The sequence below is a fragment of the Anser cygnoides genome, chromosome Z (assembly GCF_040182565.1).
Source record: "Anser cygnoides isolate HZ-2024a breed goose chromosome Z, Taihu_goose_T2T_genome, whole genome shotgun sequence".
Lineage (NCBI taxonomy): Eukaryota > Metazoa > Chordata > Aves > Anseriformes > Anatidae > Anser > Anser cygnoides.
The window spans coordinates 71,430,820-71,458,264 of record NC_089912.1 but is presented as its reverse complement, the minus strand read 5'-3'; the positions used below and the strand labels follow the sequence as shown (position 1 = coordinate 71,458,264).

Below are 27,445 nucleotides of genomic sequence, written 5' to 3'. Positions count from 1 at the left end.
GGCTGGTGGGAGGTGTGAAAGGGGAGCACCAGCATCCAGCAATGGGATAGCAATGACACCAACACTGAGAATGCAAGAGGACACTCACCCCTGTGCTCATGGACCTGTGACACTATAGGGTTGGCTTGCATGGCAAGTGTGTATCCAGCAGTGTTTTAGGGCAGACCCAACGGAAAGAGTGCCACCTACTGAACTGCACCCACGATTCCCACAGCACTCAGCTTCTCCTTGGAGATGCTCTCCAGTAGACACTGACCTGGCCTAACCCTGCCATGGTTTATGAGATCCAGTGAGCTCATTGCCTAAGAGGGCATGGCTGCAGGCCAGGTAGGAGAAATGTAATACATAAACAATGCATGTACTTCAGTGTTCAAAAATGCAACAGTCTGGAGAGGGTAGAGAGGATGGGAAAAAAATGGAAAGCACATCCAAAATTACTGCTTGTACCAGAAGCAAGAAGGAGGACAGTATAACTAGTTTACAGGGAAATAACACTTCCAAAAAGGTTCATTTAGCCTATTTCTAGAAAAAAAAAAAAAAAAGAAAAAAAAAAGAAAAAAAATTAAAAAAAAGAAAAAAAAACTCTGTCCTGAGAAATTTCCATTGCATTATGGTGGACTGAATTATAATCATTATAATCAAATAACTGCGTTTAGCAGAGCAGTGGGGAAGGAGAATACAACCGTTGAAGGGTTAGCTGCATGCTCCTCCTTTGCTGATTCAGTCCCATGGTGCCTGCTCAGATGCTGGGCTTTACTTTTCCTCAAGTGCAGTTCCACAGTTTTCCCAGGCTCAGCCTCAGTTTTGAGAAGATCAGGCCTGTGCATTAGACCCAGATACCCAGCAAGTCTGAGTAGATCTAGGGCATGCAGTTCCTCTACATCTGAAAACAGTAATAATAAAAAAAAAAAAGTACGGAAATATTCTCGTTAAATTACTAGGTCATGGAAGCCTGTTCTGTACAGTCTAAGCCCTTTTGTTGTTCTTAAAAGCTGGATTGACTTCTATGGCATCAGTCTGGACTCTCATTAGAGTCACATCAAATTTAAGTCTCATATAGCGGTATTAGGTCTTGCAGTAGTCCTGGAGAGCCTCATAACTGCCCAGAATTTCTAGACTAGTGTCTGGTGTGACCCTCACTTGCATCCTCACTCTTGGTTTGTCTCTTGCCTCAGAGATATTTGGGGAATGCTGAGGTTGGAGGGAAGATGAAATGGGAGCTGCAGGAGGCTGCCATAAGGCAGTTCAGTCTTTTTGAGAGGAAATACTCCTGCAACTCTGACTTCAGAGACTCATAGAACAGCTTAGGTCAGAAGGGACCTTAAATTTCACCCAGTTCCAACCCCCTGCCATGGGCAGGGACACCTCCCACCAGACCAGATTGCCCAAAGTCCCATCCAGCCTGGCCTTGAGCACCTCCAGGGATGGGGCATCCACAGCTTCTCTGCGCAACTTGTGCCAGTGCCTCACCAGCCTCCAAGTAAAGAATTTCCTCGTAATACCTAATCTCAATCTCCCCTCCTTTAGTTTAAAGCCATTCCCCCTCATCCTGTCATTATCTGATTGAGCAAAAAGTCGCTCTCCATCTGCTTTGCAAGCCTCATCTAAGTACTGAAAGGCCACAATAAGGTCTCTCCAGAGCCTTCTTTTTTCCAGGGTGAACATCCCTAGCTCTCTCAGCCTGTCTTCATAGGAAAGGTGCTCCAGCCCTCTGATCATCTCTGTGGCCTTCCCCTGGACTTGTGCTAATACTTCCACATCCTTCTTGTGCTGGGGGCCCCAGACCAGGACGCAGCACTGCAGGTGGGGCCTCACAAGGGCAGAGCAGAGGGGCACAATCCCCTCCCTCCACCTGCTGCCCACCCCTCTGTTGGTGCAGCCCAGGACGCAGTTGGCCTTCTGGGCTGCAGGCACACACTGCTGGCTCGTGTCGAGCTTTTCATCCACCAGAAACTCCAAGTCCTTCTCTGCCGGACTCCTCTCAGTGAATTCTTCTCACAGTCTGTGCTTGTGTCTGGGATTGTCACAGCCCAGGTGCAGCACCTTGCACTTGGATGTGTTGAACCTCATTAGATTCATGTAGGCCCACTTCTCAAGCTTGTCCAGGTCCCTCTGGATGGCATCCATTCCTTCTGTTGTACCGACTGCACCACTCAGCTTGGCGTCATCTGCAGACTTGCTGAGGGTGCACTTGATCTCAGTGTCTCTGTCACTGATAAGGATATTAAACTGCACTGGTCCCAGGACAGACCCCTGAGCAACACCACTTGGCACTGGCCTCCACCTGGACATAGAGCTGTTGACCATAACTGTCTGACTGCAGCCATCCACCCAATTCCTAACCCACTGAACAGCCCACTCTACATATCTCTCCAATTTAGAGATAAGGATGTTGTGGGACCATGTCAAAGGTCTTGCAGAAGTCCAGGTAGATGACATCAGTCAGTTTTCCACTGTTGACTGTTGCAGTCACTCCATCATAGAAGGCCACCAGACTGGTCTGACCCTTGGTGAAGCCATGCAGGCTGTCTCTGATCACCTCATCTTCCACATGCCTTGACATTGCTTCCAGGAGTATCTTTTCCATGATCTTCCCTGGCACAGAGGTGAAGCTCACTGGTCTGTAGTTACCTCGGTCTTTGTTTCTACCCTTTTTAAAAATGGGAGCAATGTTTTCCCTTTTCCAGTCAATGAAGAATTCACCTGACTACCAGGACTTTTCAAACATGATGGAGAGAGGCTTGGCAACTCCATCAGCCAGTTCCTTTAGGACTCTGGGATACATGGCATTAGGCCTCATAGACTTGTACCTCTTCAGTTTCATCAGGTGGTCTCAAACCTACTTTTTACTTAAAATAGGAGGGACTTCACTCCTCCAGCTCCTGCCTACAGGTTCAGGGGACCAAGGGTTCAGGGACATTATTTAATGCTATTTTGAACTTTTATGTTACATGGAGATTGAGAGGAATACTAAAGCTTCCTTCTCTACTTTTTAGGGCTTAAAGCTGCAAATGTCTTTAGTAGACACAGGTCCTAGCTCTATTACTGGCATTTCTTTCCCTGGAAACATTCACTGAAATAATAATTATACTTTCATAAAATATTTTTTGTATCAGTTCTTAAGACCTTTTTTTTCTTCCTTCAAAGTGACTAAAAATTGCTTTAAGAAAGAAATTAAAAGACCCCAAAAGCAAGAACTAAGGGTCAACATCAAAACAAAATCTATGTTCAGCTCTGAGGCCCCCAGCATAAGAAGGACATGGAGCTGTTGGAGCAAGTTTAGAGGATGGCCTTGAGGATGGTCAGAGGGCTGGAGCACCTCTCCTGTGAAGACAGGCTGAGGGAGCTGGGTTTGTTCAGCCTGGAGAAAAGAAGGCTCTGTGGAGACCTTACAGCACCCTTCCAGTACCCAAAGGGGGCCTACAGGAAAGCTGGGGAGGGACTCTGTCAGGGGGTGTAGTGATAGGACAAGGGGGAATGGCTTTAAACTAAAAGAGGGGAGATTTAGATTAGACATAAGGAAGAAATTCTTCCCTCAGAGGGTGATGAGGCACTGGCACAGGCTGCCCAGAGAAGCTGTGGATGCCCCATCCCTGGAGGTGCTCAAGGCCAGGCTGGATGGGGCTTTGGGCAACCTGGTCTAGTGGGAGGTGTCCCTGCCCACGGCAGGGGGTTGGAATTAGATGGTCTTTTAACGTCCCTTCCAACCCAAATCATTCTATGAATCATTCTATGATCAAAACAATAAGGTATATATATATATATATATATATATATAAATCTCCTAAAATCAAATGCTTTTTTTGTTTACTTTTTATATTTCTTCTGATTTGTCATCAAGAGTGTCCAAAATTCTTTTTTTTTCTTCTTCTTCTTCTTCTTTTTTTCCCCTCCTAATGGAGAGAAGACTCAATTTCATTGTGTACTCTTTCAATCAGTGTTGAGGATACCAAGCGTCTTACAAGATCATGCTCTGGAACCACTCCACTGCAAGTTGGTGGAAAAGTATTAGAGCAAAATAGGGCTAAAAAGAGAATCAGAGAATCAGGCAAGTAATATACCCCAGGGACTCAGAAAGTTCCAGTTTCCTTTCCATATTCTTATATTACTCGCACTAGTACCAATGCCATGAATGCCTTTAGGATTTCAATTGTTAACAGCAAGCCATTTTATTATAGGTATCATTTTAAAAAGAGTGTAAAACCAGGTGAAAGCAAATGCATGCTGCTCTACAATCAGATTAGAAGATAACTAGCCAAGAAAACCTAAGAATGTTTCACATTTGGCTTCTGGGCTGAGAATTAATATTTTTGTGACATTTCAAATAATTTTATTGTAGCTACTAAAACAATACGCCAATAAGCCACCAAAATGATATTTTTGGAGTGAACTGAACTTTCAGTAAAATTTGATACTTCCAAAGTACTTTTTGTAATCACTTGAGAGAGATTTTTTTTCTTTTTCTTTTTTTTTTTTCTTTTTTTCTATCTTCTTGTGAAGTGAGAGGAATGTGCAAACCAGTATGGGCTAGTAAAGCATATGACACAAAGTTTGGCTCTACTGAAGTCATAATTGGATGAGACTACGATCCACCCACAGAAATAACACAAATCCTTTAACAAGAGTCTTAAGAATAGTTAACCAAAGCCAACATAGCAACAAACTTCCCCTGAAAACACACCTTATCTCAGGAAGTGAAAACTATTCAATGCCTAAATTTCAATTAACTTTGTCACGCTTCTCAGAACCACAGCAGTTGCAAGTTTGTTTCACGTTATGATGACAGATAATTGCTTTTACAGGTCTGGCTTGGTGGAACTGTGGAAAAAGCCTTGCCAGACTGTATTACATGAGTGAAAAACATTAAATAGACAGCTTACATGTCTCATCTCTTCCTCTACGTCCTCTCTCTCCCTCTCTCTCTCTTTTTTTATATCTTTTGTAACCTCCCATAGAGGTTTATGTGTGTGCATCTGTGTGTGTCTTTGTGTCTGTGTCAGTAAAAGCCCAAACATTAGATCACAAGTTCTTGTTTATATAAGCTTCAATTTACCCTTCAGGCAGAAACTTAGAGATTTCCAAACACACAGATGCTTGCCACTATCCAAATTCAATTTGAAATGCTCTGCACAACATCTCCTTTAACTTAACTAACCTTGTATTGTTTGAATACTTCATAACGTGTTTTGATTGCCAAACATCATTACTAACTTTGCCATCGTTAACAAGGCTAGCTGAGACACAAATAAATGGAATTCTATAAAATGTCAAATCTTCTTTAAAAGTTGCATTCATTTTATTAAACGCACAAATCTGATTTTACAAATGCTTATTAGGCAAAGTTGTTATAGAAAAGCTATCACAGAACCAACAGAAAATGTTGCTACCTGGTACTATCTAGACCCTGAAAGAGATCCTGCAGGAGTCTGCAGCAATGGACCTCCATCTGCCAGAAGTCTCAGGACTGCAAGTTACTCACATAGATCAAAACCGAAGGAAGAGATACAGAAATCCCAGGAAACAAAGGAAGGTTTACTTAGGGAATTGCCACAGAATGCTCCCCTCAAGGGAAGATTTGGAAGTTTGTGGAATACAGGGGGAGAAGCGCCAAATTTAGCAGACTCTGGGGAATGTAAAGTTTTCAGACCATGACATGTTGTGGTTTCTTTCCATGGCAGAAAGCTCTGTGCTCTAGAAATCATTTAAATAGGAGAGACTCAGGAAGAGAGAATCAGTGTCGCTGACTTTCAAAAAAGCCCATACTGCAAGTAACACTTGAGGAGGCCTCAAGATCTCACACCTTATGAATGCATTTCAAGAGAATACACCAAGCAAAATGTGACTTAGTGATAGACAAGAAAGCAGAAAGTTTGGCATCATAATTTTTTTTTCTGCTTTTTCATTTTTCTTTCTTTCTTTCAGACAAAACATGGTTTATGAAGTGACAGCATACAGCCCTCCTGAAAATTATGAAAATCTGGGTCTATACCCATGCCATTACTGACTAGACACCTTGCTGAATCAGGAAGGAATATTCTCCATGGATGTTCTTCTGCAGCAGGTCCTCCTCCTCTTGCTCCAGCTCCTCCCTTCCCCTCCCATGCCTCCCAGAAAAGGGATGTATATCCCTAGTCTACAATTTCCATCTTGTGGAATGGACACACATAAACTCTTAAAACCAATTAGCTGACCCATTTTGACTGTTAATTTTTCTCTGATGAGCTGGATGCTGCAGAGTAGGCTGGAGTAAGTTTGCAGCAAAGCATTCACACTGTGTCAGTGGACTGCGTGACAGTATTGCCCTGCAGTGTCCTCTACCAGAGATGATGCGCAATGATACGCTTTCAGTGCTTTCATATCTCAATGAAAGATTGACAGGATGCCCTGGGTGCACTGCGAGATGCAGTAGGTAATAACATGGGCATGGGATGCTGCCACAAACAGCTGAAACACTGCAAGTTCACTTCCTAATTTACCCAATAGTAACTTGCTCCTCTGCCTATATGTGTTTGATATATATTGAAAATATGTTGTTCTATGCCCACAGGATATCCATATATTGTCCCTTTCTGGCACAACATAAATCTATAGCAGGAATTGTTGCATAGCTTGAAAAATGAAAGCACAGTGCGTTCTCCAAGATTCATAGCAACATATGTCTGTGTGTCTTGTTCAGAGCTGTGCCTGAAACATGTTAATGTGCATCTACAAGTAAAGGCACGTAAAGGGGGTTTTAGTTTTAGGCACATTTTACCACTGGATTTATATGGGCATGAGGTAACACCTACTTTTTTTCTTCAAAGAGCTAATCCACATGCATAATCGAAACAAGTCCTTATTCTGCTCACTATAAATATGTACCAGATGTATCTCTTATAAAAGTTAAATTCTGTAGCATGGTGGGATTTCCTAGTACCTGTGAGTTATGTCAACCTTAATCCAAAGAGAAATAAAATTGAAGAACATTGCACTGTAGGATATGGGGTGTCCTAGACATGGTCACAGACAAGTCTGTAAGTATAGTAAACAGCTACATTATCACCCTATTGATTTACTTTGTGCGACATGATGGCTTGATTGCTGTAAACAGGAATCATGCCACTAAAATAACAAACAAAATTGATTGTACTGAAGCACACACATTGTAATTTCCACTGGCTTTTAGGCTTGCTGTGGTATACACTCACAGATCACAGGGTTATGATTAGCTGTTCTTCATGGTCTAACAAGGGAATAAAGATGTGAAAATGTGAATACACTGAATTGTATCCTTAAGAAGAATTAATTTTAAGTGCTATGTTGCTTGCAGTTTGAAGGCATTTTAAAAAAATTAATCATTTGAGAGTTCCTTGGCTTTAAATAGCTAGACACTCAGGGACTCCTTTTAGAACCTTTCTTATACATTAAGAGTTAATCCCTTTAAAAATTTGAATATACCATAGAAAAAGTTTCAAATACCATAGTTTCTCTGCAAATCTCATTTCTCCGAAAAATGCTATCACAGGATGTCAGATACAGACCTTTTTCTCACCAGGTCCAGGTGACCCAATAAAAGGACTTTACTCCCTTGCTCACTAGCAGAAAATCCTGTGTGTAGTCCAAGAGATACAAAACAAACTGGAGAAAAAAAAACAACACAGCTTCAAAGCTTTTTGAGATGTTTATCCTCTCATTTGTACATCTGCTAAAAAGTCTCTGTTTTCACTTAATATATTAAAAAAAAATACAGCAAAAAAATAGAAAAGCAACTTGTGAACCAATTACTAACAAGCAAAAGTATAACAGATGCAAACAAAGAACTGCAGTATTTTTCACCATATGTTTCAAATCAATCTTATTCCTTCATCAGTTGGAAACAAAGCATAATGTTGTGGTTCTAACAGTAACTAACCTTGATCTATCAAGCCATAGAAAAACTAACAGTACTTTGACAAGCCATTTTTTCTATTTATCATAAACAGTCAACAGGATTAACTATGATTTGCCATTCATTTAGAAGTATATTATCTAATTATTCCCATTTCAGCTCCTTTTCTAATTGCCCTCTGGTGTTCAAATATGTCTATTGTTCATTTATTAGTCACTGCTCTACTCAGATCGCATTTTGTTTAATTACCTCCAGTTTCACGTGCACAGGTCTGGAGGTGAATGGGACGGTGATAGGGAGGAGGACCTGGGGAAAGCTCTGTGCAGGAGTGCAGCTGCTTCTTGGGAGCACAACTGGTGTGGCTATAGGCCCTGAAGTCCTCCTGAGAAATCTACCCACACATACAGACACCTGCACAACATGGCATTTTTACTGTCTTTAAAACAAGTCATTCATCTTGAGGTTAAGGGCAAAAAAGCTCCACATACTTCAGTCTTTATGAGATTGCCTGGGAATCTCAACATGCCTTTGGAAACTAGAGGCTCTATCCTGACTTCTCTCTTCTTCTCTCCTTTTTCTTTTTTTTTTTTTTTTTTCCATTTAATCATTTATTTAGCTTTCACACCACAAAATCCAAACAGTACTCAGCATCTTTGAGTCTGTCAGCATGCAAGGGGCCTGTAAGGATATTCAGAGTGAGGCACTGAAAAGAATCCCTCAATTTCAAGCTCCAGATGGGAGGCAAGATTGGGTGATCTCTAGAGAGCCCTTCCAGCCACCTTTCCTATCATTCTCCCATGCAGCTTCTTTGTAAATGCACAGAGACATATAAGTAAGAGCTGAAAGTGCAATTTGTCACCTGTCTGCACTGCGTGCCTTAGTGGCTAATTTCATGCAAGCCTCAGCAAAGGTGCTCTCAAAGTGGATGTTGGGGTCTCTCTCCTTCACCACCTGTAAGCAATCAGCCTAAATGCCAGGATATTGCACACTGTGCTCTCAAACAGCTCGCAGGTTTGTTGGAGTGCAGCTCCCTGTGCACACATCAGTTTGGGCAGCATCTTGAATGTCACAGCATTTATGGGCACACCATGACCCATTCAGACTCTTTGTTCCCTCCTCCCTCCCTTCCAGCTGTCTACACTGAGCCCTGCTCAGCTTGGTGTTTGGGGTGATAAATATAATCGCTCTTGCTTTGAGGATGTACGAAGAGTAGAAATCTACCATTGTAGGTCTGCCAGATTCCCAGCTCTCTGAACCACCTCAGCTTGTGTTTGCCAAACTTCCTTGATTGTTGGCTTATGTTCATGAACTCAGTGAACTTTGCACCCAAAACTCAGGTGAGAAAGCACTGAGTTTAAATGTAAATATTGTGTTCAGATCTAACCGTGACTTTGGGCCAGCTCCAAAAGAAGACTTAAGCACTTTATATGGGATCTAGGTGGAATTCAGGCACTTAAGTTCAAAACCCGACATTGGAAATACCTGCCCAACCCTGGAGGCATGTAGGGTTAATAGGTGTTTGACTTTTTTCACTTTACATTTTCATCCAAAGCTACTCAGTTTGTATATCTCTATCACCCCACTTTGACATGGGCAGCCAAGTTGAGTTCCCTCTTCTTTATGAGATGACTCAGCACTATACATCCTCCTTCAGAGGGAAATGTCCTGACACCAGCTTACACACCACTCTGGACAGAAGCACCGTTAGCCACTACAGCACTTCATGGAAAAGCCTTCAAGGTTTATGGACGTGATTCAGGATTTTAGTGGTTAAGTGGCTATGCTCTACAGGAAAAGATCTGAATTCTGCTTTTTGCTCCCCAGACAGAGTCTGCATTTTAGATAAAACAGATAAAATACAGGAGCGGTCATTGAAACAGGCATCAGAACTGTGCTTCCTCACTGTCAGCCTAACCACTAGACTATACAGTCATGCTCTGCCTCTCTCAGTGAGTCTTTAGCATTTTCTGCACAGAAGCACAGTTTTCCCATGGGGCTGAGAGGAGTCCTTTTCTACCTCCCACATCAGCCTATCAGGACTAGATAACCTCTTGGTGATCTCCATTTTCTGGAAAGTGGGAAAAGAGGGATTAAAGCATTCTGAGATGAGGAAAGAATTGAGTCTGTTTCCCCTGAGCACTCCCACTACTTTTGAAGGGCACAGCACAGGTTCTGGCTATGTTTTAAAAGAAACAAATGAGTCCTGCCTAGCTCTTTAGAGACATATACCTTCCAGTGAGGGTCCTGGCTGTGCATACCAAGTACATAAAAGCAATTTCTTGCAGCCCTGAGTAAAGGGCAAGATCTAAGACACATGATATCCTTGGGGTCTCTTTTTTGGCTGGCTTCTGGCAGCTGTATGATGACTGACATAAGGTAGCTCCTGGCTTAGGTTGCTCTTAGGTTTTTGCTGTTGCTCTAAGATACCTAAATTTGCACGGACAATTTATTAGCAACTACCTTGGAATTCTAAAGTCTGAAAGGTTTTGAAAACCTCGGTTGGTTATTTAAAATGGATCAAGCCTAGAGAATGGGCATACTAAAGTTTCTCTCTTTTCTTGGTCTCTCGAGTTTTTCTTACCCTTGTCCTGCCATGTGCCAGGAAGATGGAAAATATAGGCAAGGCCATGTCTCCAGGATGAGTCCCTTGGTCTCTGTCCTATTTCTTTTTTCCCTTCATTTTCCTATTTAGCCTTTTCCTCCCTTCTTCTCAGGGAGGGTAGCAGAGGTTCTATCCTCAGAGGCCAGTCCTCCTGCCTCCTCTCCTTATTTGCATTTACCTTCCCCATTGTTTAAAACACAATGGCTCCACAGTGATGTCACCAAGGGGAGGCATGCGCAGGCCTCCCTGGGTGCTCCCATTGGCTGGTGCAGAACCAAATTCTTTGTGACATTGCAAGTTCATGCAAAGATGAATTTGGCACCTCCTTTACAGAAGGAATAGCCATGCCTGTGTGACCACTTCTTCTACAGTGGAAGTGGAAAAATCTTCTAAACAATGAATGATTTTGTGATTTTTTCCATATCACAAAAGTACATGGCTCTTGGCTGGAAACAAGTCTCTCCTATTTCAGATCCTCTCTTTATATTGCTTGTGCTGTTGTAGGATCAGAAATCAACTGGTTTATGAGTGACTGAATAAGGGGCAGCTTGGGAACATCGATTATTTATATTTGTACTTACAAAATAAAGGTGTAAACAGACAGATGGACTCAATGTCCTGTATGGAAATAAAACTGGTTAAAGCATGCACAGGGAGAGATCAGATTACAACCCTCTTTTCTGTTTGGTGTCAAGCCAAAGGTCCAGTAAGAGCATCATGACTAATTATTAATTATAAAATGGGGCCATACTGAGCACTTTCTGGCTCTGCTCCATGGTATCATTCCTGAACTGACGCCTAATATCCTACTTTACAGAAAAAAAAGAAACCAATAGCAGAAATGAAGACCCTAGTGTCTGGATTTCTTTTACTTCTAGAAATAAAGGATGTGGCATTGTGATATTCCCAGTGGCGACTGGACATAACTGCTTGCCTGGGTTCAAAATGGGGCACACAACCATCTTTTTCCGTCCTTCTGCATGCAAGGACTGTGGGTCCCTCTCCAAGGAGAGAATATCAGAGCTTAATCCCACACCTCTGCCTGCATGCTGCTCTTGTCCATTGGAGTTATCACAGAAGGTCTGAGGTTGCAAAAGACCTCTGGAGGTCATGTTGGCCAACCTGGAGTGATTACTTTAGGCTCTTTTTTGACTCAGTGAAATGCAACCAGGTCTTCAATACTTAAACTTAGGATAAGTTTTCTTCACAGCTGTGATTTTCCTTGAATAAAACACCAAAATCTAATACCATGACTGGAGATATTGGCTCTACATATTTCCTGCCCCTACAAACGATCTGGCAGGTACTTTTATGGACAGCTTACAGGACGATGCTGCTATCTGTGATAGATCTGTCTGATAGATCTGTCTGAATGCCTTGATTCCATCATTGATCATTAATTGCAGTCATTAATGTTTTTAGAAACTAAGAAGAGACAGAGAGCTCTGTAGTCAAAGAGGAGGACAGTAGCAGATACAAAAGGTTCATTTTTTCACATAGAATGATCTTACGCACAGAGGTTGTCTGTCATCACAGAGCATACTATGTCACAGCCATGCCATATCTTTCAAGGCTGAAAATAAGGCAGAGGGATGAATATAATTAATTTGTTGATTTTTTTGGACACAAAGGAAATTGGAGTCACAAAACCATACAGTGTCCCAGAGTGCTGGATTTTGCAACTGGAGCTCTTTGGATTCTGTCTAATATTACGCTCCTACTGTATAGGAAGATACTGATTTGTGTTGCCAGTTCCTTGGAGCCATGTAGGATACACTGTGCTCATGAAATATGCTGCTGACACCATATTGTGAGGAAGCAGTAGGTGGTGAGTAGGGGTAAAAAACATAGATATTTGATCAGAACACTTCTTTCATCACAACAATGTAGCCACGTATCAAAGCAATGTGATGGGAGTTGTTTAAAGCAGAAATAGCAGTAGCAAAAGCATGCTTTTACTGCTGGGACAATGGTAGGAATCAATCTTTACAGTGTTGATCCCAAAGAATCTTGTAAAAATGAGCAAGGAAAAGCAAAAGCAATGTGAGTCCAGATGCTTCCATCACAGGTGAGAAGACATGGTTTTCCTGGGAAAAAAAAAAAAAAAAATGTTCCTTACCAGCATTTCTACAAGTTAAAAGTTTGTGGTTTCTCTATACTTTCACCAAGTATTATATTACCTAAAGATACTTGTGCCTCATTTCAGCAAATAGTAGATACATGCTGTTATTCCAGTTTTCATGGACAGACTCACTATTTTGAAAATGAGGGCTTGGCCCTGCCTTTTTAAAAAAAAAAACAACAACAACAAAAACAACCACACAAAAAACTATGATCACTTACACTATTTCAGCTGTATGAAAAGGTTAAAAAACTGTATTTAAAGTCTTTGGTTTAGACCACTGCAAAGGTGGAAAACAGATATATGGTGCTTCTTGATTAGGAAAATTGATCTGTCAAACATTATGACTACCACAGTACAAAATCTTAGCAAAGACAAGGTAGCTTATAGTTTTCATGGCATCATAGAATGTTCTGAGCTCTAAGAGACCCACAAGGATCATCAAGTCCAACTCCTGGCTCTGCACAGGACCACCCAAAAATCAGACCTTCTGTCTGAGAGTGTTGTCCAAACGCTTCTTGAACTCTGTCAGGCTTGGTACTGTGACCACTGCCCCGGGGAGCCTGTCCCAGTGCCCGACCCCCCTCTGGGTGCAGAACCTTTCCCTAACCCCCAGCCTGACCCTCCCCTGTCCCAGCTCCATGCCGTTCCCTCGGGCCCTGTCGCTGTCCCCAGAGAGCAGAGCTCAGCGCCTGCCCCTCCGCTCCCCTTGTGAGGGAGCTGCAGGCCGCCATGAGGCCTCCCCTCAGCCTGCTCTGCTCTGGGCTGAACAAACCAAGGGACCTCAGCTGCTCCTCAGACATCTTGCCCTCCAGACCCTTCACCATCTTTGTAGCCCTCCTTTGGATGCTCTATTTTTTGTTGTTGTTGTTACTTTTATATATAATTTTCACAGTACTTGAGGTGAGGTCACACCAGCACAGAATTTTCACACATTTTGGTAGGTTGTATAGATAGCAGGAAAATATATCTTCTGTTTCTAATGTGAGGTGGCTTACCTCAAGGTGGGTTTTCTTCAGTTAGTGTTTACCTTGTATTTGTTCTTCGGTCTCTGGTTCTTGGAACGTGAGTTTGTTACTGCAAACATGCTGTGGTTACCACATGGGTTAGCTACTTGTGATAACTGTCCTTGTGCCTGCTCTTCAGGAAATTCACTCCTAAATGGCAGCAGGACTTACTTGTACTTACTAGAGAGTGTGGTGATGGCCAAAGTGACACACGACTCTGTGTCAACAAGTTCATGTGACAAAGTCCTGGCATAGGGAACTGAGGGAACTCAACTCTTTCCTAATGAGGATGAAACAACAAAGTCAATGTTCAATATCTATTCATCTTCCAGGGTGATCTCCCTGTATACACCACAAATCACTCTTTTATCTGAACTACCCACTCATTAAGAAATCAGACACCATCTATTACAAGAAATAGCTCATTAAATCAGTGCCTGCTACATTTTTTTTATCTTCCTTTTAACTTTCAAAATTGTAATCTTTAAGAAACTTTCATTAGCTAGTGAAATCCTCTCATTTCAGGAAATAATGCAACAACTGGAGGGTGAGAAGAGGGTGGCAACTCCTCTTCTGCTGTTGAGATTTTCACTGAAAATTCCCAGCCTTCTCTTAATTACAATGTCTTGGGTATTCCCAAGGATAGGAATAAGCATTTGCAGGTAGGACTAAATCTCTGCAAGTACTGCTGATAAAGGTAACTATGTCCAAATCTCTAAGAGAATACTGACCAACTTTCAAGAATACACAGTACCTTTTATTTAGCACCGTGTTGTTACTGCAAAAGGTATGCATTAAACAGATTTCTGAAATCTGAACTGAATCAGTGGTGTTCCCAGTACAATACTTAACAGGCTGCAAAAGCAAGAAGGATATTCATGACATGACTCAGAGACTGTAGACTTCCACCTCAAGACCATGTCTATTGCTGTATTTCTGGCCATTGCGTGGCATTGCAATATTTTTAATGGCTTTGTTTTTTCACTTCTAGAAGTCAAAACTGAGGAGCAGGAATTCTTGTCTACTGCCGAGAGGTGTTCTGAGCTTTTATTGGATGTTCTGCACTGAGAAAATGCAAACACTATAAAATATAGGAAGCCATACTGTCAAACCAGAAAAGATAAGGCTAAACAACTTGTTCTCCATTCAAGCATTTAGGTGCACCAGCTGCTACTGGAAACAAGCACACACCTGTAGTGCATGGTGAAAACAGAGGGACCTGTGAGGTTGAGGCTGTTTACTCGGGTGCTCCTATATCTGATTACATTTTTTTAAATTCAGACAAAGTGACTTGAAAATGCAGAGCTTCTATTTTATTTTTTGTATTTATTTATATATATATAAATATATATTTCTGTTCAAACATATTCATATATATGTGTGTGATAAATATGACAATTTCTGTGTATATACAATTAGTATATATATGTGATACATGATTCTGTTTCCCCATATCTGCATGTTAGGCAGTATCTTGCTTCCAGGAATGATTTGTGGGTGGCTGAAGCATGCTCCAGAGCATACAGTAACATTAATACAAGCTGAGTACATGTTGTTTAACTGGAAGCCAGACTGATGTACAAGACCTGAAGCTCCATGTCCTTCTGCCCTTCCATCCTGCCATTACTGTTGTAGGTTCCCTTCCTGGGCCCTTTCTAGGATCCTTCTCTGGTTTTAGTTTGTACTAATGAGCTTTTTTATACACAAGTTTACTTTAGTGCAGATGGTATTTGTCCACAGCCAGAAACACTACCCAAGAAGTACCATAGCTCAATAAATAAGTTCAAAAAGAATCTTAATGAAAATAAACAGTCAAATGAAATATTGCTTGGATTGAAACAGAGATTAGCAACTATCAACCCCTATGAGTACCATAACTGGCCCCTCTTCACTTCCCATGTCTTAGTTTTAACAATTTAATCTAGTACACAAATACAAGAAATAGAAAATTGATTTCATGACTATATATATTTATGATTTAGTGAGACTTGGTAACTCGATCTGCCAACACCTGTGCTGCATTAAAAACAGGATATTGTGCGTCTCTCTAAACTGTACCAGATAAAACTATTCCCTTTGAGTCCAGTGTACTTTGCTTTGCAGGAGTGTGGTAACACATGCCTGTCACCACAGATAGCTGAGCATCCCTTGAGAAATCCTCTCTATGGTTTTTCCATATAGGTGGGATCCCTTCCTTGTATGCACTCCATTAAAGCTAACTTTCTTTAATTTGCCTTCATTTTATTTTTGCATGTAAACAAAGGACTACAGGCATATTGCTGATGCTTTATGATGTGCAGAATTCCTATGAAAATGTCACAGCCCCTTAGAAGAAACAATAGTTGGAAGAAAATGTGAACTGTTTTCTTTATAGTACTATGAAAATACTAGGTAAGGTTCTCTGAAAGGTAAGCAAACATATCATCCTAATTATTTCTGTCATGTGAAGGTCCCACTTACTTGTTTGTATTATACTGTGCTTTAAGAGTAGGCATTCATCCTTTAGCAGTGAAGACTGTACCAAGATTTGGGTCCTGCATTTGATACACTTGAGAGGAATAAAATTGAGATATAAATATGATGAATATATCATCGCAAAACTGCTTTTGCATCGCATTGCTGCTAACATGTACTGCCACCACATGGTCAACTATATGAAAAGCACCACTTTCCCCTATAGACTAGACAATGTAACTAGTATTCCCAGAAATGACTTATGTGGCCTGTTTGAGAAACATGTTTTTGTTCATAAAATAATGAATTTGGTACTTTACTTGGTATTTCACGCGTAGAAAATAGGATATTAGGTGTTTCAGATCCAAAGGGGAGTTATTACTGGATTACATAAAAGTATCTAACCTTTTGGATTACATTAAAAAAATCTAACCCTTTGAATCCCCTTTCCTCACCTTTCCTCCATTCTTTCAGTTCCAATGTTCTCTACACTGTGCCCTCACTGACAGCTAAACATCTCCTGTCTGAACTGGGATTTCCCCCTTCATTGCTGCACCAAGGAGCCTTCCTTTCCCTTCCAATACTTTTCCACAATTTTTGTTCCCCAAGCCTATCAACATTAGCTTGCCAGGGATTTCCAGTCCCTTCATTAGGGCAAAAAAGGAAAACAAAACCAAACCAAACCCCAGACTAGCCAATCTACATGTCCCTCCTTCACTCTGCAAGGCTTTGTTTACTAAATTTGTCTTAGCAACTCCAAGTGCTGATTCAGGCCTTGCTTCACGCTCAAAGCCAGCAAAAGATAGACACTAGCTGATGACAGGACCACAGTGGGCCACTGATTGAGGCATCCCTATATCGAAAGTCCCTGTGCATGATTTAGTGCTGTTTGTTGGTGAGCAGTGCCAACCTACGGCAACCCATGTCACCTTGTTTACTTCCCTATGTTTGCTTGCTATGTTTCCTTGTTATACAGTCTCCTAAATTATATTTTAAGTTCTGCAGAGCAAAGCCACTATCATCTTATATGTTTCTGTGGTGCTAAGCACAACAGGACACTGATTTGGACATCTGGGTACTATTATAAAACAAAAAATGAATAATGCCAACAACAAGTAGGAATTAAAAAAAAAAAAAAAAGAAAAGCAAAAGCAAAACTTATGGTCAGATTTTGGCATTTGCAGCATGGGAATTTAGGAAGTCCATCTCCTTTCTCATGGTCTCATGTACAGACTGTCCTAATTCTGGTACTCGGGCTAAATTAAAAAACACATGCTAATAAAGACTAGCTTACTTGGGGCGAGGGCATCTCTTGTGCAGTACTTGTGTACAGTACTTAGTACACAGGAACTCTAAGGGACTTTCAGGTATTGCCCCAGCACAGACATGCTACCACTGGCTCTGACACCCATGCAATGAGGTCAAGCCTAGTCCAAGACACTCTTCTTTTTGTGGACACACAAGTGGTGAAGGGAGAGATAATGAAGGGCAAGATAAAGCACTGAACATTGCTGAGAGTTATGCAGAGGAGATGTATGAACTACTTCGTATAATGTTTTCTCTATTTCCTGGCACTACTCTTCACAGAATAAAGCTGCCATTATAGTTCATGTATGTATTCCAGCCTGCGGGTGACAATGGTAAGGAAGGGTTGAGGCACAGTAGAGAAAGTTGAAGCAATGTGAAGAGCTGTGCTTGTGAGATGAATGGGGCACCAAAGCTGTATCACTAAAAACTATAGAGTGAGATATCAATGCAGTCACAACATATCTAGGTGCTCAGGACATGATTAGACAATAACAGAAGAAGAAGAAAGTATCTACAAATTCCTTTTGTCCTTATTATGCACAGAATAATTTGTAAATATGAAGTTAATATTATTTTTCTTAATGATAGAAAATGCTGGAATATAAATACCTGCAGCCAGAAGACGGGTTTCAGTATGCCAAAACCAAGCTCTGCTATGCTGTTCTAGACAGTTCAGTCACAAAACTAGACCTCGGTTAACATAAATGTTAATGCATGCACTTAGGCATCTGAGCACACCTCACATTTTATAGACTTATAAAGGAAAGCCAATTCCTTTCAGTCAAAGACAGTTATGAAAAATTATATCCTGGAGGACAAGACATAACTAATGCTGAGATCTTATCCTATACTTGTCTATGGCAACAATACAGAGTTGAAAAAAAAAAATCAAGTAAATGTGAGACTTTATGAAACCATGGAAAAACTAGTCTCAGTTCACATATCCTCTGGAAAATTTATCACTGTGATTTTTAGGATTAATTAGAGTTCTGACTCTGCTCTTAAGGTACAGAGCCAAATATCAGTCAAAATAAAACAATAAGCATTGTATATAATGTGATTACCTCAAGTAGTCATAACTACTGTTATCTCCTGAGAGGTCTGCTATAGACCTTTGGTGCCCATCCTGTTATGCACATAGCCCTTCTGCAACTGTATCTAATAACATAGGCTTGAGCACCAGGACCTCCTCCATATTGATTTATGGGCCAAAGAAACAGTGCCTAAAAAGTTGAGGAAATAAAGCCTCCCAGAGAGGACAATAGGTTTTCTTTACAAAACATATGTGCTGAATTTCCATGTTTTTACTCTTCTCCATCAGTTTCATTCGAGATGCATTGCAAGTTAATCACTTTCTCATTTTTTTCACATATGGATATCACACCTCCTGGAAAATAATCACTTCTAGGTTTTGTGGAATCACAAAGTGATTTTGTTTTAATTGAAGGAGAAAAAAAAAAAAGGAAAAGAAAAAGAAAAAAAGAAGCCTTAGTTGAAAATGAAAGACTTGTGCCAGACAGACTGGATCTGCATTTGCAATACCCTTGCTTCAGGGTATTTGGATGTATCCACAGTTTTGATTCAGACCATTAGAGAGACAGAACCCAACTGTAAAATTCTAAGTGAGATCTGAGCAATGCTTAGAGTGTATTTGGATATAGTTTTGGCTGACCTATTTAAAGAATGATGTTGTGCAAGCGATTACTCCATAATCTAGGCAAGTGCCAAGACATTTAATAGGAAAAAGTAGCCAAGACCTAAAAGTTTTTGCTAATGTGCAAGATCTGTTTTTTTTTGTTGGTGGTGATGGTGGTTGGTTTTTGTTTGTTTGTTTGTTTGTAAAGACTGAAAAAAAGGATTATCTACCACATTGTAGAGTTTTGCAGATATCTATCTGCAGAGGGTTTTTCCATCTCTCCTAGAAAACAACAGCATTCAAATTAGAGGAGGGGTAGTTTGGGATTATTTCTGTAAAACAAGGCAGCCTAATAGTGGTTTTGAAACAGCAGTGACGGATTCCGTGAGGGTGGTCAAGCACTGTAATAGGCTTCCTAGAGAGGTGGTTGATGCCCCATGCCTATCTGTGTTCAGGAGGCATTCGTACAATGCCCTCACCAACATGCTTTACCTTTTGGTTATCCCTGAAGAAGTCAGGCAGGTGGAATCCTTTGTAGGATCTTTGTAGATCCCTTTCAACTGAACTATTCTATGCTATTCTTTCTCCAGTAAGCTGGAAAAGCTTTGTTAGCTACCTACTAGTGATCTGTTTGGGCAACTTCACCTTACAGAGGATCAAAACCATGTCCCCTTTCTCTTGGCATGTGCTTTATCTCTCTTTCAGCTCTTCACAAAACCCACTGTTACTGTTGTTGTTAGATCCCTCTAAAAACAGTGGTTCAAAACTCAAGTGCTGTAAGAAATGTTGTATTTTATTAGCACAATAAGCTAACAGGACAATAAGTTATCAGAGGAAAAGTATCTAAATACCAGACAAGGAAACAGTATTTTAATCTGTCTTCAGCTGATGATTTCTTTGTGCCCTGGAGGAGTGTCACATGTTCTGTCTGTCTTTGCTTCCACATCTTAGCTGCTCAGTAAGAAGATAATGATCTCAAAGCTTGATGTATGAATTAATAAGTTAATGACAATTAATGTGTTGGTAAGGTCAAATAGCAGTTTTGTGTAAGAAGAAAGTGATTATGAGCATGAATGAGTCTTTTCCTGATGAAAAGCTGATTTAAAGAAAACAGTTTTAATCAAGAAAAAAAAAAGCCTTTTGGTCAAATCAGAGTGTTGAAAAGATAGCAAGCCTCTTACTGAAAAAGAAACCTCTGGCTTAGAAATGCAGATGTACAATTCTCTGTTAAAAAGCAAAACTGTGTTTGTAAATATTTGTAAATATTTGCACCAAGCCCCAAATCTACTCAAACACAGATCCTGTCCAGTCTCAGAAAATAGGTCAAGTTTATAAATGTACTAGCTAGCATACATACAAGCATTACCACACGCAAAGCTTCACTGCTAAATGCATAAGGTGGGCTGGCTGATGGTGAGATGCTTCTCATTGAGGGATGACATATTCATTAAATCCATCCACATTTGTAACAGCTTGATGGTAGTGGAGGAGGTAGAAACCCTCATTTGGGTTTCTCTCCTGAAAATAAACCAAAAAAAGAAAAATCCCATCATCCCCACTGGGATCTTTAATTCCCCAATAACTAGATTTCTAAAAATCTTGAAGTAATAAAAAATAAAAATAAAAATAAAAATAAAAATAAAAAAGGAAGGGAAGGGAAAGGAAGGGAAGGGAAGGCAAGGCAAGGAAAAAGAAAAGAAAAGAAAAGAAAAGAAAAGAAAAGAAAAGAAAAGAAAAGAAAAGAAAAGAAAAGAAAAGAAAAGAAAAGAAAAGAAAAGAAAAGAAAAGAAAAGAAAAGAAAAGAAAAGAAAAGAAAAGAAAAGAAAAGAAAAGAAAAGAAAAGAAAAGAAAAGAAAAGAAAAGAAAAGAAAAGAAAAGAAAAGAAAAGAAAAGAAAAGAAAAGAAAAGAAAAGAAAAGAAAAGAAAAGAAAAGAAAAGAAAAGAAAAGAAAGAAAAGAAAGAAAAGAAAGAAAAGAAAAGGAAAAGAAAAGAAAGAAAAGAAAAGAAAAGAAAAGAAAAGAAAAGAAAAGAAAAGAAAAGAAAAGAAAAGAAAAGAAAAGAAAAGAAAAGAAAAGAAAAGAAAAGAAAAGAAAAGAAAAGAAAAGAAAAGAAAAGAAAAGAAAAGAAAAGAAAAGAAAAGAAAGAAAAGAAAGAAAAAAGAAAAGAAAAGAAAAGAAAAGAAAAGAAAAGAAAAGAAAAGAAAAGAAAAAGAAAAGAAAAGAAAAGAAAAGAAAAGAAAAGAAAAGAAAAGAAAAGAAAAGAAAAGAAAAGAAAAGAAAAGAAAAGAAAGGAAAAGAAAGGAAAAGAAAGGAAAAGAAAGGAAAAGAAAGGAAAAGAAAGGAAAAGAAAGGAAAAGAAAGGAAAAGAAAGGAAAAGAAAAGAAAGGAAAAGAAAGATTTCAGGAAATGATATTTGGATTGAAATATTTATATGCAAGCAGCCGAAGTAAATGTATGTGCAAAGACACTAAAGATGCAAGTTAGTCTTGTGTACACTGGGGAGAGGCTGAGAAGCTGGAGCTGGGGGAAGCTGTGCACTGCTCCACTCCCTGGCTGCAGTGCCACAATGCCTGCCTTCCATTAAACTGTCCTCCTGGTGGGGTGGGAATTCTTGTGTTCCTAAACCACTCATGGACAATTCATAAGCATAATGGAAATTAAATTCATTGAATAAAATATGTGCTGTAAGTTAAGCAATTGTCTCTAGCATGTTCTCTAAAAGCTTTGTCCATTCAATTTCAAATGATTCCAACGACAGATACATGGATATAACTTCTGATTTCCTCTGGCCCTCAGGACGCTAATATCTGAGTACTTTACCATCTGTAGCATATTTATTCTCACAAGACCACTGTGATGTAGTGAGGGACTATTAAATCCATTTTAGGGATGAGGAATAAGAGCCAGAACAATGCTGTGATCAAATAGGTGATCTGGGCTTGAGTAGGGTATGAATTGCAGCCTTCCTGATCATAAACTAAATCCTTAATTACTTCATTCCCACCCCCAGTACAGTCTTTGCTGGGAGTTTTTTCAAGCTGGGAAATTCTGTTGAGTTGGCAAAAATTCTATGAAATAAATTTATTTATTTATTTATTTATTTATTTATTTATTTATTTATTATAGTCTATAGGGCTTTTTCCCAGAATGGAAGACTGGAAGGAGCTGGAGAATTAAATCTGAGTTATTGGGAATAGGTTTACAATCATAACATGAAGCTAACTTTCATGATATCAGTAAGGTAGAAACTCAGGGGAGGCCTCATGGAAGGAAGGGACAGTAGACGTTCCTTGTACCAATGGTCAAAAAATCCACAGGAGTTATACGTTTCACTTTTCAGATCAAATCAAAGTCAAGCACGCTAGATGGCTATTACCCAGCACAGTCCACTTTCCTTGTAAGAGCTTCAGATAGAGTTGGTTTTCAAGCTTGACTTGTAATTTTGCCTCTGCTGCCCCTTCCTGCTGTTTGTTCTCCTCAGTGTGTAGACCTGAAACAGTTTTTATCTAGGCACTAGATCAAATTACACATATCTAATCTGCTGTCCATTGCTATTACCTTTCATTTTTGCTAATTTCCAGAAATTCTAGATTCTCTAGCTATATTAGATTGCTTTTTTTTTTTTTTTTTTTTAATCAGGCTGAATCAGAGTTTAATACTCTCAACCCATATTCCTCACCTCTGCTTGTGGACTTTATTATTACTCCTGGCTTCCTGCATGTTTACTTCACCTCCCTGCTTTCTGTCATCTGCAATCTTAATTGCTGTAGTTTAACCATCCTCTTCCAGTGAATCAATATTGACATGCAATGAGACTAATCCCTATGACAATGCATGAATAATTCACCAGCAGCTTGACCTATTGCCATTAACTGTTACTCTTTGTTTATAACCCTTCAGTTAGTGAATGCTCTACTCATGTGCTTACTCACTTCCAAGTCAATGTACATTAATTTTCCAAGTTTTCAAGAAGCAACAAACAAGTTGCTTTCTTATATCTGGCTATATATACCCTAAATACAGTGTCATAGAAATAATTTACATGGACTTCTGTGCTGAATTATGTATCAATAAACTGAGGATGCTATGATCCATCTATCTCTCCCTAACTATTCTCATATGACCCTTTTCATTTTTCAATAATGCTTTGCGGCAAGAGTGTATGATTAGGCTTCAAAGTGTCCATTGCATCAAATGGGCCCTCTGATGGGGAGTGCTGTTAACCCACAGCAAATAGACAATTCACAAAGGAAAAAAAAAAAAGAAAAAAGAAAAAAAAAACTTTAAGCTATTTCCAATGAGTTTGCAACTAGTAAAGGCTGGGAGAACATACACAGTCAATTACTAAGGCTCAGATAACTTATGACAACTTAATTGTACTTTTGAAATCAAGGGTGCTAAGTCTGTGCTGTAAATGCATTTGCTTTGACATTTACAGTATCAACACATGCATACGTATACATACCATTGAAAGCAAATATAGCACCAGTTTTGCCACTGCCGGCTTTTCTATTGCACTGAATGACACCCTGACTCAGATTTGGATGTAGTAAGATTTCACCTGGACATATATATAATGCCTTTTTGATTGAATTGCATCAGATGGAAGAGTTAGGATTGTCCAGTACTTTAGGAGAAAATGTGAGCATTTTGAAGAGGGCTTTTAGTGACTAACAGCCCTTAAACTGATAACTTTCTTTCTTTCTTCTTTTTGTTTGCCCCTGCTGCTTTAAGTACTGTTTCTGAGAAAAGGCAAAATGAAGTCATGAGAAATGAAAATGAAATACTTATATCCCTATTGCTGATTCATATATTTACAAGAAATCTTTTAATCACTTTGACCAAATACAAATGCTAATAATTAGATCTGGCCTCCCTAAATATTCCCATTATTGTTTCCTATTAAACCATTTTTCTTAACTTCCCTTCCTCAAAAAGCTGTTATTCCTGGCATGGTATGGTTTACCCTAGTCTTCTCCAGCACTGACTACATTTCAGTGGTGGTTTAAGAATGATTTTTATATGTAGTCTGTAAAACTCTTTGGGATCTGTCATGATGAAAGGTGCTCTGTGTACAACACTATTATTAACTTATTATATTTCATCAGGTTATTCTATTTCACATCATGTCACTCCACTGAAAAACCCTTGCCAAAAAAAAAAAAAAAAGCAGTGCAATATCATCAATTGAGAAAACAGACTCCTTCAAAAGGCAATGTAGCATGCAGATAGCATGGAATTCCCCGGGAGTTCAGGCTGGCATTGCTATAGCGTGGGACATCTGCAATTTCAGCATGCATTATGTATAAAACTCTTATTTTCTAATGTACCGTGGGATGAAGAATAAGAACTGAATTAGATTGTTAAGTATGCTTAATATATCAATTTTTGAATTAATATATCTTCAGAACTACTGGAAATGATAATTTATATTTTATTAGTTTATGCAGATGGATGTAATTTGGCAAATTCTGAAACAGTTTGTTAAGCTTTTTAGCAGTCTTAATAAAAAACATCTGAGTCTTCTTAAACGGAAAGCTTCTATTCAATTGCTCATTATTTTAAGAGATAAAATAAAACCATTTGTTATTTCCATTTATTTTGCTGGACAGTCAGTGTTTATTAGCTTTATTAATCCCCTTTTTTTTTCTAGCTAGTTCTTTGTAATGCTATATATTGTACCACGTAGTTTTTGTCAAATTTATAGAAGGCTGTTTCAGCTAAAGAATAAATGCAATGAAGATCAAACTTGGGTCTGAATGGTTTTTGGTAAGACTTCTGATGGTGACTCCTGAAATCCCAATCAAATTCTACCAGCTCTGATAGCTTTCTACACGTATTCAAAAATAGCTCATTTTAAAGAAGGAAACTAGATCCAAGTGAACAAGATCAAATGGATTTTGGAGTAAAAAAGTAACACCAACACTTTATTACTTGTCTTGCATATCTTCAGACAAACAAACAAGTACTAGTGTGATTAATTTATTGTATTCCCAAAGCCTCATAAATCTACAGGCCTTCTGTGACAGAATAATGAATAATTTTGTTTTGAAGGTTGTAGTTAGTATTCTAGCTAAGCAAGTTTCCTTTCCTTAAGGCTGTTGTGGACTTGTTCCAAGCCCTAAGCAAGAGGCATCACCAGAAGAAGCCAGGACTCTTCTTATGGTCTCAGGAGCCACCTCCTGCTCTGGCCACTTTGGTGATCTGTGGAGGCAGTGGTTTCACCAGGTCTCTGCTTCCTAAAGTGTGTTTCATGGGACGCTGGAGAGCACAGCATGCTGTCCCCTCTCTTCCTTGCACATCTACACTTTCCAAACTATCACATGGCCCTAAATTATTATCCTTTTAACTGAAGGGAACGCTGCTCAGTATGGATCAGATTCTTTGGTAAATCATGCTGTTTGGGGCACAGGGGAGTTAAAACTGAATGAAGGTGATCCTTCTTTGCACATTTCTAGTTCTGGACTGTATTTTTCTTAGTCCAACTTAAAACAGTCCTCAAACTGCTCAAAATTATGTGAGACTCAAGCACCTCTTTATAAGGCTCTTTATGGGCAAAGAAGCAGCTAGTAAATGAACTGTGGCCATAACCTCTGCAACTGCTGACTCCTTATCTGTGGTTCAGTACCTCTGTTGGGATAAGAGTAGTACACAGTTAAAGCTGTTAACGCTGCTGTATGCTAAGAGGCAGGTTGCATTCTCCTTGCAGCTCTTCTGTAAATGCATAACTATGCACTGTTAAAATAGAAATAAAAGCCTATGCTAAAATAACATATACATTTAATTAAAAAATAAAGGTTTCTGATTTCAGCAACTGAGACAGCTAGACCGTAATATTTTTACCATGCTTCTGTTAAAATCACATAGGGTATTGATCTCAGCCCCCTGTGGCTGTAAGCACAATGGGTGGACTGAGCATTCGCTCTGCATATGCTACTTGGCTTTAAGTCAGACTTCTTAACAGTATCTCAGTGGCATTTCCCCAGGCCAATTTCTTTTGTTGTGCTTTTCTTTTACAGCAAAATTTAAAAAAAAATAAAAAATATATATATGTCACTGAAGAACCACATGAGAAACAGTTTTAAAATTGTGACATATCCTTCATCTCTGTAGAAATGCCCCCAGTGTTTCATCGTAATGAAAATATTGTAGGGCTGCATTGAAATGTAACTTATAAGAAAATGCAAGCAAAATCTCAGGAAAAATATACTCACTATTATAGAGTGAAGTCTGTTGAACTCCATTCTTTCACTCTGTTTGAAATGACTGATGAAAGAGAAGAAAAACAGCAAATGTAAAGCAGTGAGGAAGAAGGTTAGGAATCTCCAGCAGGAGACAAGAGGGGAGCGCTGGGCAGAGGGTGCTGAATAGTCACCTGTCTTGATGCTTTGTATGCTGGCAATAAGAGTGATTTTAAGACATCTGTCCACTCACGCCCAGTAAAAGAAATACCATGAGCCACATTGTTTTCCAAAAATTGGGTTAAGCTAATCCACTGTAAGCCTTTGCAAATTGCCCTGACTGCGATCTTTTTGGTAAAAATTTGTGCTCTACTACTACTTTGCAGAGCTGCCATTAAGAATTAACAATTATTTTACCTGTAAATCAAACAAATCTGCCAGTTACTGAAAACAATAATAAATACAATTGACTAGCAAACACAGTATATATAGGTAATAATAAAATGAACACATCTCATACATTAATATTTATAGAGCCGTTTTTAGACCTTGACGATTCTCTTGGCTTAAGATTTGACTATTCCAATCTATTTCCTATATAGTTTTAATCTTCAGTTAATGGTTAGAAGTTTATTTTTTGTTTATGAAAATTACATGTTTTTTATGGGTCAAGAAAAAGGCCTTAGGAAAAATGTCGGGATGGAAAGGAGGGGGAAGTGCTCTGAACGTTGATGGAGAATTAATTCAGAACTCAATTCTTCCAGGCCTTTAATGTTTTCTTTCTGGAAAGACATTAGAGTTATTTCACTGATGTGACCCTTATGGCACTGAGGACAATGCTTTGATTTTTATTTTTTTCTTTACTATGCTTTCTGTTTTATCTTTTTTATTTGTTATATTTAATGTCTTTGTTACATATCAGATGTGATGTTTAAACTGCTGTAATTAGCAGCATTTTTTCTTTCTCACATTTAGTTTATTAATGTCGTTACTCACATTAGACTGTCTAAATATTTTGAGAACTCTTCAGGGATTGATAGAGGGCAATTAATATCAACTGTTGATATTCTCTTTTATTTTTTTCCCGTGCTCACAAGATCTTATCTTTAATCTAGATTAAAGAGATGAGAGAAGGAAAAGAATTCAAGTCATTTGGATCAGGATTCAGAATCTAAATGCCTTCAAAGATGTGCTTGGCTGTTTTGGTTTAGCCTTCTGCAGTGACAGGGACCATCTGAGGACTTTGGATTTGGATCCAGGTTTGGATTC

General features: G+C 39.3%; 1 long non-coding RNA gene across 1 annotated transcript; it reads right to left on the bottom strand.

The window, feature by feature from the left end:
* Nucleotides 1–751: 751 nt before the first annotated feature.
* On the bottom strand, nt 752–11,178 carry LOC106035579 (uncharacterized). Its single transcript, XR_001206858.3, has 3 exons — nt 10,449–11,178; nt 7,521–7,617; nt 752–883 (listed from the first exon to the last, which is right to left on the bottom strand). It is a non-coding gene; the product is annotated as an uncharacterized lncRNA (long non-coding RNA).
* Between the last annotated feature and the right edge of the window lie 16,267 nt (nt 11,179–27,445).